Source organism: Bactrocera dorsalis, chromosome 5 (assembly GCF_023373825.1).
Source record: "Bactrocera dorsalis isolate Fly_Bdor chromosome 5, ASM2337382v1, whole genome shotgun sequence".
Lineage (NCBI taxonomy): Eukaryota > Metazoa > Arthropoda > Insecta > Diptera > Tephritidae > Bactrocera > Bactrocera dorsalis.
Genome location: NC_064307.1, coordinates 21,105,085 through 21,118,033, shown reverse-complemented (window position 1 = coordinate 21,118,033; position 12,949 = coordinate 21,105,085). Strand labels below are relative to the sequence as shown.

The window sequence follows — 12,949 nt, the reverse complement described above, 5'->3', positions numbered from 1 at the left end:
TAAATACTTTGTGTCATTCAAATATTTATGATCGTGTTAAAGCACGCACGCCAAAGCCCTTTTGCAACATTCTTAATGATTTCGAAGTCTTCGTTCCATTGGTAACACAAAAAATTAAAGACTCTGCCGGGGAATTATATAAATCTATTAATGGTCTTAACCTCTTAAAGGACCTGATAACACATTGCTTTCATACTTTTTATTGACTACCTTTAAAAAGGAAGGACCATCAACAGCGAGTATTGCCTAAGATAACTTTGGATTATTAGACCGTTTGAGGGATGGAATCACCGAAAACGGGCAGCATTTGAAGAAAAAGAGATTGCTGTTTCACCAAAAAAATGTACCGGATAACTTGTTGATGAAAACGATGGCAAAAATCCATCTCGTCGAATGAAGAGCGGATCGCCGAAACTGAGACCATTTTTGAAGCAAAGGACAAAGCGTACTACAAAAATGGTATCTAATAGTTGATGGTCGCTATAATCAGTGAATCACCCTTGAAGAGAAATATTTATGTTGATTAAAAAAAAAGAAATGTAAATGACTTGTTGAAACCGTTCGGAAACCATCGAGCATATTAAGGTTCAAGTGTGGGAAATCTATTTGCCAACATTTCGTCTATATTTAAGAGGTCCAACCAGAAGCTTAACCTAAAATGCAACAAAACCAAAAATAGCTCCTCAAGGCTTTGGGCTACATTTAATCAGTTTCGGTTGTTCCAGATCTGATGTTTAATTTTCTGACAATGCTGCTCCTTACAATAGATCCACAATAAGTTACCGATCACACACTATGGAAAATATTATATAATTCTCATACAAACATATAATATATACATATGTACATATCTACGCTGTGGGCTAACAAAAAATAAAAAATATTAATAGAAGACGATATTTTGTTCGTTCGTTTTTAATTAATGCGTGCATGTGTGTGGTATGTAGGTATGTATGTAGGTGTTATGAAATAAGTAACATATGTTTCATATAATATATTTTTATCGGTTTATTAAATTTTTGAAATTCCTTTGATGATGAGTAAGATTTTCCAGTCATTTATTGAGTTGTACAGAGTTCAAAAGAATAGCAGGTTTTAAGGGGGTCGTCCGGTGTGATGGTCTTTTATACCCTGAACAGGGTATATTAAGTTTGTCACGAAGTTTGCAACACCCAGAAGAAAGGGTCTGAGACCCTATAAAGTATATATATAAATGATCAGTATGTCGAGCTGAGTCGATTTAGCCATGACCGTCTGTCGGTCTGTATATATACGAACTAGTCCCTCAGTTTTTAAGATATCGTTTTGAAATTTTGCAAACGTCATTTTCTCTTCAAGAAGCTGCTCGTCTGTCGGAACTGCGGATATCGGACCACCATAACATATAGCTGCCATACAAACTGAATGGTCGGAATCAAGTTCTTGTATGGAAAACTTTCACATTTGACAATGTATTTTCACAAAAGTTGGCACAGGTTATTTTTTAAGACAACAACGTAATCTCCGAAGAAATTATTCAGATCGGATTACTATAGCATATAGCTTTCATACAAACTGAACACATAGTTACTAACAGAAATGCACCTGTGAAGGGTGCAACCGAAGTTAACGTTTTTTCCTGTTTTTAGATATTTTCGGAAATTTTCATAGTGAATATAGTAGTTCTTAACTGACCGATGGAAATCAAGATCTTTATATCTCCTTCTATGCTACAGAAAATCAACAGAAATTTGTGGGTATTATAGCTTTGCTGTAACCAAAGTAACGTTTATTGTTTTTTCCCTTTTTATATAAATTTTAGGAGTATATGACTTTAAAAATCGTTTTCGGCATCCAATAATCTACCCGCATGCTGTATCTACAAAGGTTTTGCAAAAAAAGAGTATCGAAAACTCCTAAGTAGTTCAAACGCCAACTCAAAGCTAAAAATCGCATGCGATAATTTTAGGGTTGGACACTAGCATAAATATCGCATGCGATATGGCATTATTTTTTACAAATTATGTTTATGGTACAATTCGTTCAGGCTTCAAACGTCAAGTGTAAACACAAATGGCTGACAGGCAATGTTTTCGCAACTTTGCCGCTTTAACGTTAGCTTACATGTGGCTATGCATGTATATAAATTACTATATTCAACTCGTATATATGTATAAATGCACAAACCTAAATGCTTTTGTTTTAAGGCACAAGTTTGCCGATTTTCAAGTAATTAGGTACATGTACTATATGTTGTATGAGTATATATACATATACATATAACTGCATGTTCCGGTAAAAGGCGTTCATATGCAAAGGCTTATCCGCATGTAAGCATATATTTACTATATACATATACATACATACATATATACATACATACATACATATTTGAAAGTATGGAATTTTGTGATAAAAATTAATCAGTCAAGCTATACACATATGGTATTGGCAAATCAAAAAGTGTGACGACTTGTCTCGACGATTGTAAATTTTAAACCTAAATTATACTCAGCCCTGTTGCCATTGTCCGTCGACGGACGTTTTTTGCCGATTTTTTGAGAAGTTAAATATCATATTGACGCCAAAACTCGGATTTATTACGCTTGGACACCTCCAAGCACTGCTTTGTATCATCAACTCCTGGTTGTTTTTGGTAAAAAGTGAGTTCGTGCGGCACACACTTTGCATAGAACTTTTCCATACCCAAATATTTGTGAAAGATGTGATAGCGACCTTTAATTGATATCTTTAAAATGCCTACTATCTCGAACAACTTCACTTTATGGTCATCCAAAGTTATTTTGTGGACTTTTTTGATATTTTCGTCGGTAATAACCTATTTTGGGCGTCCACTGCGTTCACCGTCTTCGGTGCTTATTTCACCACGTCTACACTTAGCATGCCAATCATTGATGGTTGATTTTCCTGGGACAGTGGTTGGAAACTAGTAAGTAAGCCAAGTTTTTGCTTTAGCTGTATTTTTTGCCTTCAAAAAGCAATATTTTATCAACTCTCCAAATTCCAGGGGGACTTTTCAACTGACCTGTTAAGTGGCCCAACGAAATAAGTGGTTGGAAAAACTTTTGCCTTTTTTTTAAAGAGGAAGTCTTCTTACTTTTTATCTCTAATCTAGGCAGTATACTTCGCTTCCAGGAATTCTGATTCCTTTCACGAAAAAATTATAATTTTTACTATCGGCTGCTGGATTATGGAAACGAACTACGGTCTCCGTAATTATTTACTATACACCATACTATATACAAATAATTTGCGTTTTCACCACATTTTGATTTTTGATCGAGATTTTTCAACCACTAGTTAGGTCTAATAGCTTTTGTGAGAATCCTTTTGGTGAAGAATAAAAAAGTTCCAATATTTGACATTGCTTGCTATATGGTAACCGCTATTACTTGTTTATCGGAACTGTAATGGAATTTAAGCCCTGCGGAGCACTAAATCGGAACTCTAATCAGTACACTGTTTTCAAACCAATCACAACTATTGTGGAACCATGTAAAACAGGTCCTTTGATATAAGACTACAATTATGTCTTTAGACTATATCTTATCTAAGCACCCAATCGGATTTAAATACGACAGATTCTACCGAGAACGATGAATTTTAATGAGTAACTTAATTCCTTTCCAAAAATTTCACGAACATCAACAAATTTTCAAATACTCGAGGTACACATACAAATGGCTTCTTGAAGCTCCATTTTTCACATAATACAAGTAAAGGGTGATTTTTTAAGAGCTTGATAACTTTTTTTTAAAAAAAAACGCATAAAATTTGCAAAATCTCATCGGTTCTTTATTTGAAACGTTAGATTGGTTCATGACATTTACTTTTTGAAGATAATTTCATTTAAATGTTGACCGCGGCTGCGTCTTAGGTGGTCCATTCGGAAAGTCCAATTTTGGGCAACTTTTTCGAGCATTTCGGCCGGAATAGCCCGAATTTCTTCGGAAATGTTGTCTTCCAAAGCTGGAATAGTTGCTGGCTTATTTCTGTAGACTTTAGACTTGACGTAGCCCCACAAAAAATAGTCTAAAGGCGTTAAATCGCATGATCTTGGTGGCCAACTTACGGGTCCATTTCTTGAGATGAATTGTTGTCCGAAGTTTTCCCTCAAAATGGCCATAGAATCGCGAGCTGTGTGGCATGTAGCGCCATCTTGTTGAAACCACATGTCAACCAAGTTCAGTTCTTCCATTTTTGGCAACAAAAAGTTTGTTAGCATCGAACGATAGCGATCGCCATTCACCGTAACGTTGCGTCCAACAGCATCTTTGAAAAAATACGGTCCAATGATTCCACCAGCGTACAAACCACACCAAACAGTGCATTTTTCGGGATGCATGGGCAGTTCTTGAACGGCTTCTGGTTGCTCTTCACCCCAAATGCGGCAATTTTGCTTATTTACGTAGCCATTCAACCAGAAATGAGCCTCATCGCTGAACAAAATTTGTCGATAAAAAAGCGGATTTTCACATTTCGAACCGAACACTGATTTTGGTAATAAAATTCAATGATTTGCAAGCGTTGCTCGTTAGTAAGTCTATTCATGATGAAATGTCAAAGCATACTGAGCATCTTTCTCTTTGACACCATGTCTGAAATCCCACGTGATCTGTCAAATACTAATGCATGAAAATCCTAACCTCAAAAAAATCACCCGTTATAAAGAGAATTATAGTGAGAGCTTGGGTTTCCTCAGTTTGTTTGGAAGTTCCCTGGAAGCTACTGAATTTCGAGATATTTTCATAACTTCGAAGAAAAATCAGGCGTCGTACTTTCAATCTACTGAAAACCTCGAGGCCTCAAGAAAATTTAATCGGTTATCTAATTAATATATAAGTGACTATTTACTACTCACACTTACTCCAGCCAAATAGTTTCTGGCTCCAAAATATATACATTTTACTCTATACAATTGATCTCAACTGGCTTTAAAAAGTTAACAATAAAAAAATATAATTTCTCAGCGTTCAATACACAATATTTCTGTAAAAAACAATAGATATTTTCGACAAATGAAATTCATAAGCAACCACACCACACCTTCAATTGCACATACCCTTTTCGAGGCACAACATTCTACTATACTATATATGAGGAAGTCGATATGATCTCGCGTTGAATACCGCGCTGCGATAGTAAGCAACAACTTTTTTAAATAATCATACATACTAACATTTCCAAAATGGAATTAAAAGTGTGAACATTTGGAATTTTGCCGAGATTGATTTCAGCATTGTTTTGCCGCCCAACAGCCAGCGTAGCGTCTATTGTACACCGGCGCGCTTGCACCTGTATCGAATTTTAATGACTCACACAACAGCCATTTGTCAATCAATATGATTGCCATCAAGCAGAACATACACACACACACACGCATACAAACGCCCGCAAATGTGGGTAGATTTGTTTCTATTTTTATTGTAATTGTTTTGAATTTTCAATTTGCATTTGCAAAACTATGTTATTCTCTGGCGTATGTAAATTTGTATAATTTGTATGTGTGTGTAAGCATATGAATATTTATCGGCACGAGTGCTATTACATTGTATTAACCTCTTGAGTGCCAGATAAGTTCTGCGCTCTTTTTAGATTTTTTTTGTAGAGCAAAGTGTTGAGACTTACTGAAATTTATCGATTATTTTTTTTTACTATTTTTATGTCGGGGACTGTCTGTCTGTATATACGCGATTTCTTTTTCTTTATTGGCGTAGAAAACGCTTCCGTGGTTATAGCCGGGTTTACAACAGCGAGACAGTAGTTCTTCCTTTTCGCTGTTTGGCGGCAATTGGAGATTCCAAGTGTAGCCAAGTCCTTCTAGATCTGTTGTCAACGTAGTGGAGGTCTTTCTCTTCCTCTGCTTCCCGCGGCGGGTACTGCGTCGAATACTTTCAGAGCTGGAGTGTTTTCATCCATCCGGACAACATGACCTAGCCAGCGTAGCCGCTATCTTTTAATTCGCTGAACTATGTCAATGTAGTCGTATATCTCGTACAGCTCATCGTTCCATCGAATGCGATATTCGCCGTGGCCAACGCGCAAAGGACCATAAATCTTTCGCAGAACGTTTCTCTCGAAAACTCGTAACGTCGACTCATCATATGTTGAGTGACTTGTAGAGTTTTGTCTTTGTTCGTCGTGAGAGGACTTTACTTCGCAATTGCCTACTCGGTCCGAAGAAGCACCTGTGTGTAAAAGTTACTCTGCGTTGGATTTCAAGGCTGACGAAGTTGTTGAAGTTAATGCTGGTTCCAAGGTAGACGAAATTATCACCGATTTTGTAGTTATGACTATCAACAGTGACGTGAAAGCTAAGTCGCGAGTTCGAAGATTATGTTTTTTGAAGGCAACAAATAATTCGACTTGCCTTCGCTCAAGCCTTATTTGCTTCACGTTTTTACCCAGTCTGGAGAATGCAGAACTAACGGCGCGGTTGTTGAAGCCAATGATATCAATATCATCAGTATACACCAACAGCTGTGCACACCTATAGATGATTATACCTCCTCTATTCAGATCTGCATTCGAAGTATTTTTCCAGAAGTAGATTGGAGATGTCTGACAATAGAGAGTCGTCGATAAGATCTTAGGACTGTGGTATGCAGTCCATAACATATCTTCTTCTTCTTCTTCTTTACTGGCGTAGACACCGCTTACGCGATTATAGCCGAGTTAACAACAGCAAGGCTGTCGTTTAGTTTTCATTGGTACTGTTTTTACGTGATGGGTCCCAAACCCAGTGCACAACCCTGCGGAGGGAAGGTTTCGCCTTCTCACTTTAGCTCGCCTTCAAACGGATGTTCTTAGGCTACCCAGAGGATACTTGGTCAAAGATCGGAAGTCGTGAGCTGCTTGAGCCATATGTAAAAGAAGCGTTTCTGGCCACTCCCAAGTGAATGGCGATCAGAGAACTTTCCTCACTTGCGTGCACTTCTACACATGACTCCATCCTCCCATGTCCATAACATATAAGATGTTTTAATGGGCCAGTAGGGTAATCTGGCCTGTTGATAAATAAAAAAGTAATTAACGTTTTTATTTTTCCCAAAGTCCACCAGATTAAAAAAGTGTTTTTGAGTTGTGCACTCCGAACGCTCTGAACGTCAAGCGGTATTATTATTTTTGGGCCTTTTTCGAAACCTTCCACTGGTAAAGTGGGTTTCTACATTAATTTTAAAGGTATAAAGGAACAGAAAATGCAAACAAAAATTGAAAAAAGATTACCCTACTGACCCCTTAAACACTGGTTGAGAAATTTTAGAAGTATTCGATATTATGTTGAAATCTAAAGTTAGGAGAGCACACCACCTTGCGTAAATTTTAGTTTTATTTTTTAAAGCTGGAATTTTTACGTCTAAATTCCGCTGATAACTCTTGACAGTACTGGATAAAATGATGATTCATTTCACTCGTGCTGGTAGATAACTTATCTTTAATACAATCTTTAAGTAGAAACTAAAATTATTTTTTTATCGATTATATATTCATATTTATATATATATAGTATATACATATATATATGTATTTTCAAGTTAGGTATTAGTCACTAGTAATCTATTTGACAGCATCGTGATCGAACTACTTATATAACTATATAAAATATTTCTGAATCTGAAGTGGTCTTATCAGCGCACAAAACATAAAAATCAATTACAAGTGACTTAAGGTTATCTTGTTGATCGGCAGTGAAAGCTTTGAATGAAAATTAAGCTATTTGTAACACAATGTTTTTGCTGTTATCCCACTATGTCGACATCGCGACCCCTTTTCAATGCAATTAATTATTGGACGCAGTTTGTGCAAGTTCAGAGCACTTGAACCGCAATTAAAAGCGTGACGCGATTAAATGTAGGATTGCTAATCTAATCTCAGTCAAATTTGACAAATAATTATGATGACACGAGAAATGATTTGCTTGGCAGGCTTCCCCATAAAATCATTAAGTGAATGATCATAGATAAACAATTATTTTATTCTGAAAATTGATTTTGTAAAATATGTCTATAGACCAAGCTAGATAATTTTCGAAAACAAAATAAAAATCATATTCGGATGAAAGTCAAGCTCAAAGCTCGTATCTGGCAATAATATACATCTTTGAAAGGTCTTGACATAACCTACAAAACGGCGCTTTACATCATTAGTCTGCGTTCAACAGTTATAGACGTGTAAACATGGAGTTCACTAACGCCGAAATTCGCGCTATTTTAAAGTTTTCCTTCGTTAAAGGCAAATCCGCTAGAGAAACGTTCCGTGAAATTAATGGTGTTTCGGGGGATGGTACTCTATCACTTCGAACTGCGGAGGAATGGTTTCGACGATTCAGAGCGGGTGAAAACGACACCATGGATAAGCCAGCCGGCGGAAGACTTGTGACGACGAATACCGATCAAATCATGGAAAACATCGAGTTAGACCAGCATGTGGCATATCGTGACATCGTCCATAAGATGGGGGTTAGTTACCAAACCATTTTAAACCATCTGCAATAGGCTGGATACACAAAAAAGCTTGATGTTTGTGTGCCGCATGATTTGATGCAAAAAAACCTTCTGGAGCGAATCAACGCCTGAGATATGCTGCTGAAACGGAACGAACTCGACCCATTTTTAAAGCGGATGGTGACTGGCCACGAAAACTGGATCACATACGACAATATCAAGCGAAAACGGTCGTGGTCGAAAGCCGGTCCCAAACAGTGGCCAAGCCGGGATTGCCAGGAATGTTTTGCTGTGTATTTGGTGGGATTGGAAAGGAATCATCCACTATGAGCTGCTCCCATATGGCCAGACGCTTAATTCTACCATCTACTGCGAACAACTGGAGCGCTTGAAGCAGGCGATCAACCAGAAGCGTCCAGAATTGGCCAACAGGAAGGGTGTAGTGTTCCACCAGGACAACGCCAGACCACACACTTCGCTGATGACTCGTTAGAAAGTGCGGGAGCTCGGATGAGAGGTTTTATCGCATCCTCTATATAGCCCGGACATGGCGTCAAGTGATTACTACCTGTTCCTGTCCATGGCGAATGATCTTGTTGGTGTCAAGTTGAACTCAAAAGAGGCTTGTGAAAAGTGGCTGTCCCAGTTCTTCGCAAATAAGGAGGGGGGGCTTCTACGAAGGAGGTATTATTAAGTATTATGAAGTTGCCGTCTAAATGAAAACAGATTAACGAACGAAACGGCGTATATTTGAATTAAATCCTCTCTCTTTTTTTGAAAAAAAAATCAGCTTTTTCGGGACGTGACGAGCAAGATCGCATTTCATACCCAAAATATACACCAAAATCATTCGAACAGACTCCTGAGAGATGTCGAGCTGTCTTGCCATCTCTATAACACTTGCTCGATGATATGGTGCTTGTTCTTCACTTTTTTAATATTTTCATCAGTTAAAGAGCTTGAAGGTGGTTTTTCATTCCTCTAAATAAGATTTCATAGTCACTGCAAACTCCGGATTCGAGTTTGGTTTACTGGCTCTCAAACATTTTGACAATAACAGCTGCTTTGCTGACGTCATAATAGCAAATGCTTGCACAATATGAATACGATTTGACAGCTTTCTAGTCTACTGCTATGTAATCACTGGAAAAAAATTTCCAAGAAGGACTTTAGAATAAAATTTTCTGCATGTTGAAAATCTTCAAGGAAGTTAGTTGTGCAACTTTCTATTAACATCGCAATTAATTTATTGACAGTTATCAAAGCCAAGAGCTCCAATGAAGAATGTATTGATTGATTAACATGTAGTCTTCATCACAACTTATTATTCTTTCCTCCTTAAACATTGTACCTTCATACAAATAGTCTTAGCTTATTGTCCAACTATCTTCTAGCTATCCATTGTATTACTTTCGGTTCTCACAACCCTCAACGTGTTAATGCTCAAAGCGTTACACAGCGAGTTTAGTGAACTGCGCCAAATAGGGTACGACATTTTATAACTCTGTCAGGTATTCTAAGCATTAATTCGTTCGTCATTGAATGCAATGTGCAATTCACAGGTCCATTTTTTTTTTATTTGCTCGAATGCAGTAGGAAAATTGTGGTTTGAATACTTGTTGTAATTGTAATACGTTTTGCTTTATTATTTTACTGCTAGAAAAGTGATAAAGTATTTGATTTAATTATGTGCATAATTATTTGCAATTATTCTTTTTTAATATCTGCATATTCTCTAGAATCGTGTGAGCAATATTAATAACACTTTGACGCTTAACCTTTGCTAAGCTTTTTGCTCTGGTAACGCCATTCTGAGAAGACAAAAGTGTCCTACTTTTTACGGTATCAGCCACGCTTGAACATACATTTTTTTTAATTTTGGATTGGAAGCTTGACTTTCTTTTGAGGTGGAAGCTTTTCCTCTATTTACTTCAATGATTAGGCTCCTTGTCTCGCGTGTATGAAGAATGTGTGCCTTAAATCAGGGCAAAAAGTTTTAAAAATAGTTTGTTTTTCTTAAAGTACCACTCACAAGAAATTCGAGGCTTTTCGCTACTCTTGATTATTATATATCCCTGCCATTTGAAGCCGGGAATTTTTGAGATTCAAATGTTTTCAAAAGTGTGTGTGGCCCTGCCATTTAAGCGATTAATAATCTATTTAAGCTGGATAAATAAAACTTACTGAAAATATCGATATTTTTGAATCACCTTATATTTTAAAATATATTACTTAATTATTAATAAAAGATCAAAAATTTGGACCAAAGACTACCTCGCTTGATTCCTGGTGAGAGAAACACTCAGTCGTCGAGAGAAACACTGAGCGTCTAACCACAATCCGCATCAGAACAAAATTTTTCAACATTCCACCGATTTGCGCCCATTCTCCAATAGAAGAGAAGGATGATATGACCAAAGATGCCGTTTATGAGCAACTGGAGCACTTTTTTGACGATTGCTGACACCACTTTGTAAAAATTATGCTTGGCGATTTTAACTCAGGGTGGAAAAAGACGGCATCTTTGGTACATCAGTTGGAAAATTCAGTCATCAAGGAGAAATATGGCGCGACTTGGCTGCCTCCGGATCGAAAAGTTGAAAACCAGATCGATCATGTTGTGATAGAAGCGCGACAAGTCTCCAGTGTCCGAGGACGTACGTACACTCCGAGGACCTAGCATCGACTCGGACCACTATCTTGTTATAGCTAAGATACTCGCCCGCCTCTGTACAGCAAAGCATGTCCGTCAACAAACACAAGGAAATTACGACATCAAGAAGTTACAATCACAACTGACAGCTAAACGATTTTCAACACGACTAGCACTCTTGCTCTTTAAGGGTATTAATCAGCAACTCGCTATAAGGAAACTGTGGGACGGCATTTCCAGCTCCCAGCCGATGGATTACCGGCCAAGCTATTCAAACACGGCGGCGAAGAACTAACAAGGTGCATGCATGAGCAACTTTGCAAGATATGGATTCGGATGAAAGTGTGTCCGACGATTGGAACCTATTGGAACCCCACTATCTGCGTCAATTACCGTGGAATAAACCTAGTTTATATCGCATCTTATCGAGAGTAGTGTGTGCAAGACTGACTGAGGCCCACCGTCAGCAAACAAATTGGGCCTTATCAGTGTGGCTTTTGACCTGGAAAATCTACTATCGACCAAATTTTCACCATGCGCCAAATCGTCCGCGAAAAGAAAATCGACATACACCACTTGCTTTTATGCTGCTTTGTATAAGAAGAAGACCACTGGAGAGGAGACCCCCTTGATTGGGTTTATCCATGCTATGATGGTGGCCTCTTACCGATTGCTTCCAGATTATTAACGATAGCTCCATTGGAAACAAGACCCGAAAAGTTTGTTTAATCTGATGCCAATTTCAATAGTATATATGTACATATGTAGAAAACAAGACCTTGAGGGCAATTTGTATAAGACTATCCTTACATATGCGATTTCCTTCTTCAGAATGTATTTCATAGTCATTGCTGATGCCAAGCATTTTTGCAGCAAAATCTTTTAATCCCATTTCTGCGGAATTATTAATTCCTCGTAAATTATTCTTTCGTGGTTGTGAAGACAATAACAGGGGAGATAACCAAGAATTGCCAAGTCGACAACATCAGTCCTCTCTGTCATCACACGTCATCATTCAAAATACACGTACTCATGAGTGGGTGAATTAAATGTATATCTACATATGCATATTAGGGTGAGCCAAAAACTAACTAAACATTACTTTCAGGATGTTACAAACTTCGTGGCAAACTGAATGTACACTAGAGCGGGTCGATTTTCAGGGGCCGAAAAAACGAAAATGTCGCGTATGTATTATAAGAAATATTTTACGTATAATTCTGAGGAAATTTACCTGAGAGAGTCTGGGTCTAAAAACAACTTCGAGAAAAAAGGAGATGTTTTTTTTTTGGATAAAACAAATTGGTTCGTCAGTTTTTGAGTTATCCAGAAAAAATTGATTACCTAGATGGACTTTGATATTCAATTGATTATGTGTCGCTATCGTCAAGATCGGTCAATTTTAGCACACAACCGATTATTGAGATTTTTTAAACTTCGGTTGATACCTGTAATCTCTTAGGCAGAGTTTTTCAGACTTGTCCGTAGAACATTTCCCGTATTTGCGATTTTACACTGCTCAGGGTAAAAAAACGTTCAAAGCTAAGTTTTTGGCTCACCCTAATGTACACTGTTCATGGTAAAAATTAGTAACTTATCTTTTTTGATAAAAAAAACCTAGCCTATCAACTTCATTGCTTGAAAAGTTTTTAGGTTTATTCCCAGGTTAGTTTTTGACTCACCCTAATACACGTACATATACATATGTATAAATACAAAATATTCATTTGAACATATTTTCACATAGTTACAAACATATATAAATATATATGTACATATATTGTGATAAAATTTTGGTTTGCAGCGCGAAGTCCGTTTTCTGAATTGATGTTTTTATATATGTATGTATGTA

General features: G+C 37.3%; 1 protein-coding gene across 2 annotated transcripts in view; it reads right to left on the bottom strand.

Annotated features, from left to right (window-relative positions):
- LOC105230063 (plasma membrane ascorbate-dependent reductase CYBRD1) overlaps nt 1-12,949 on the bottom strand; it is a 38,524-nt gene that overhangs the window by 19,213 nt on the left and 6,362 nt on the right. The window lies entirely within an intron of this gene.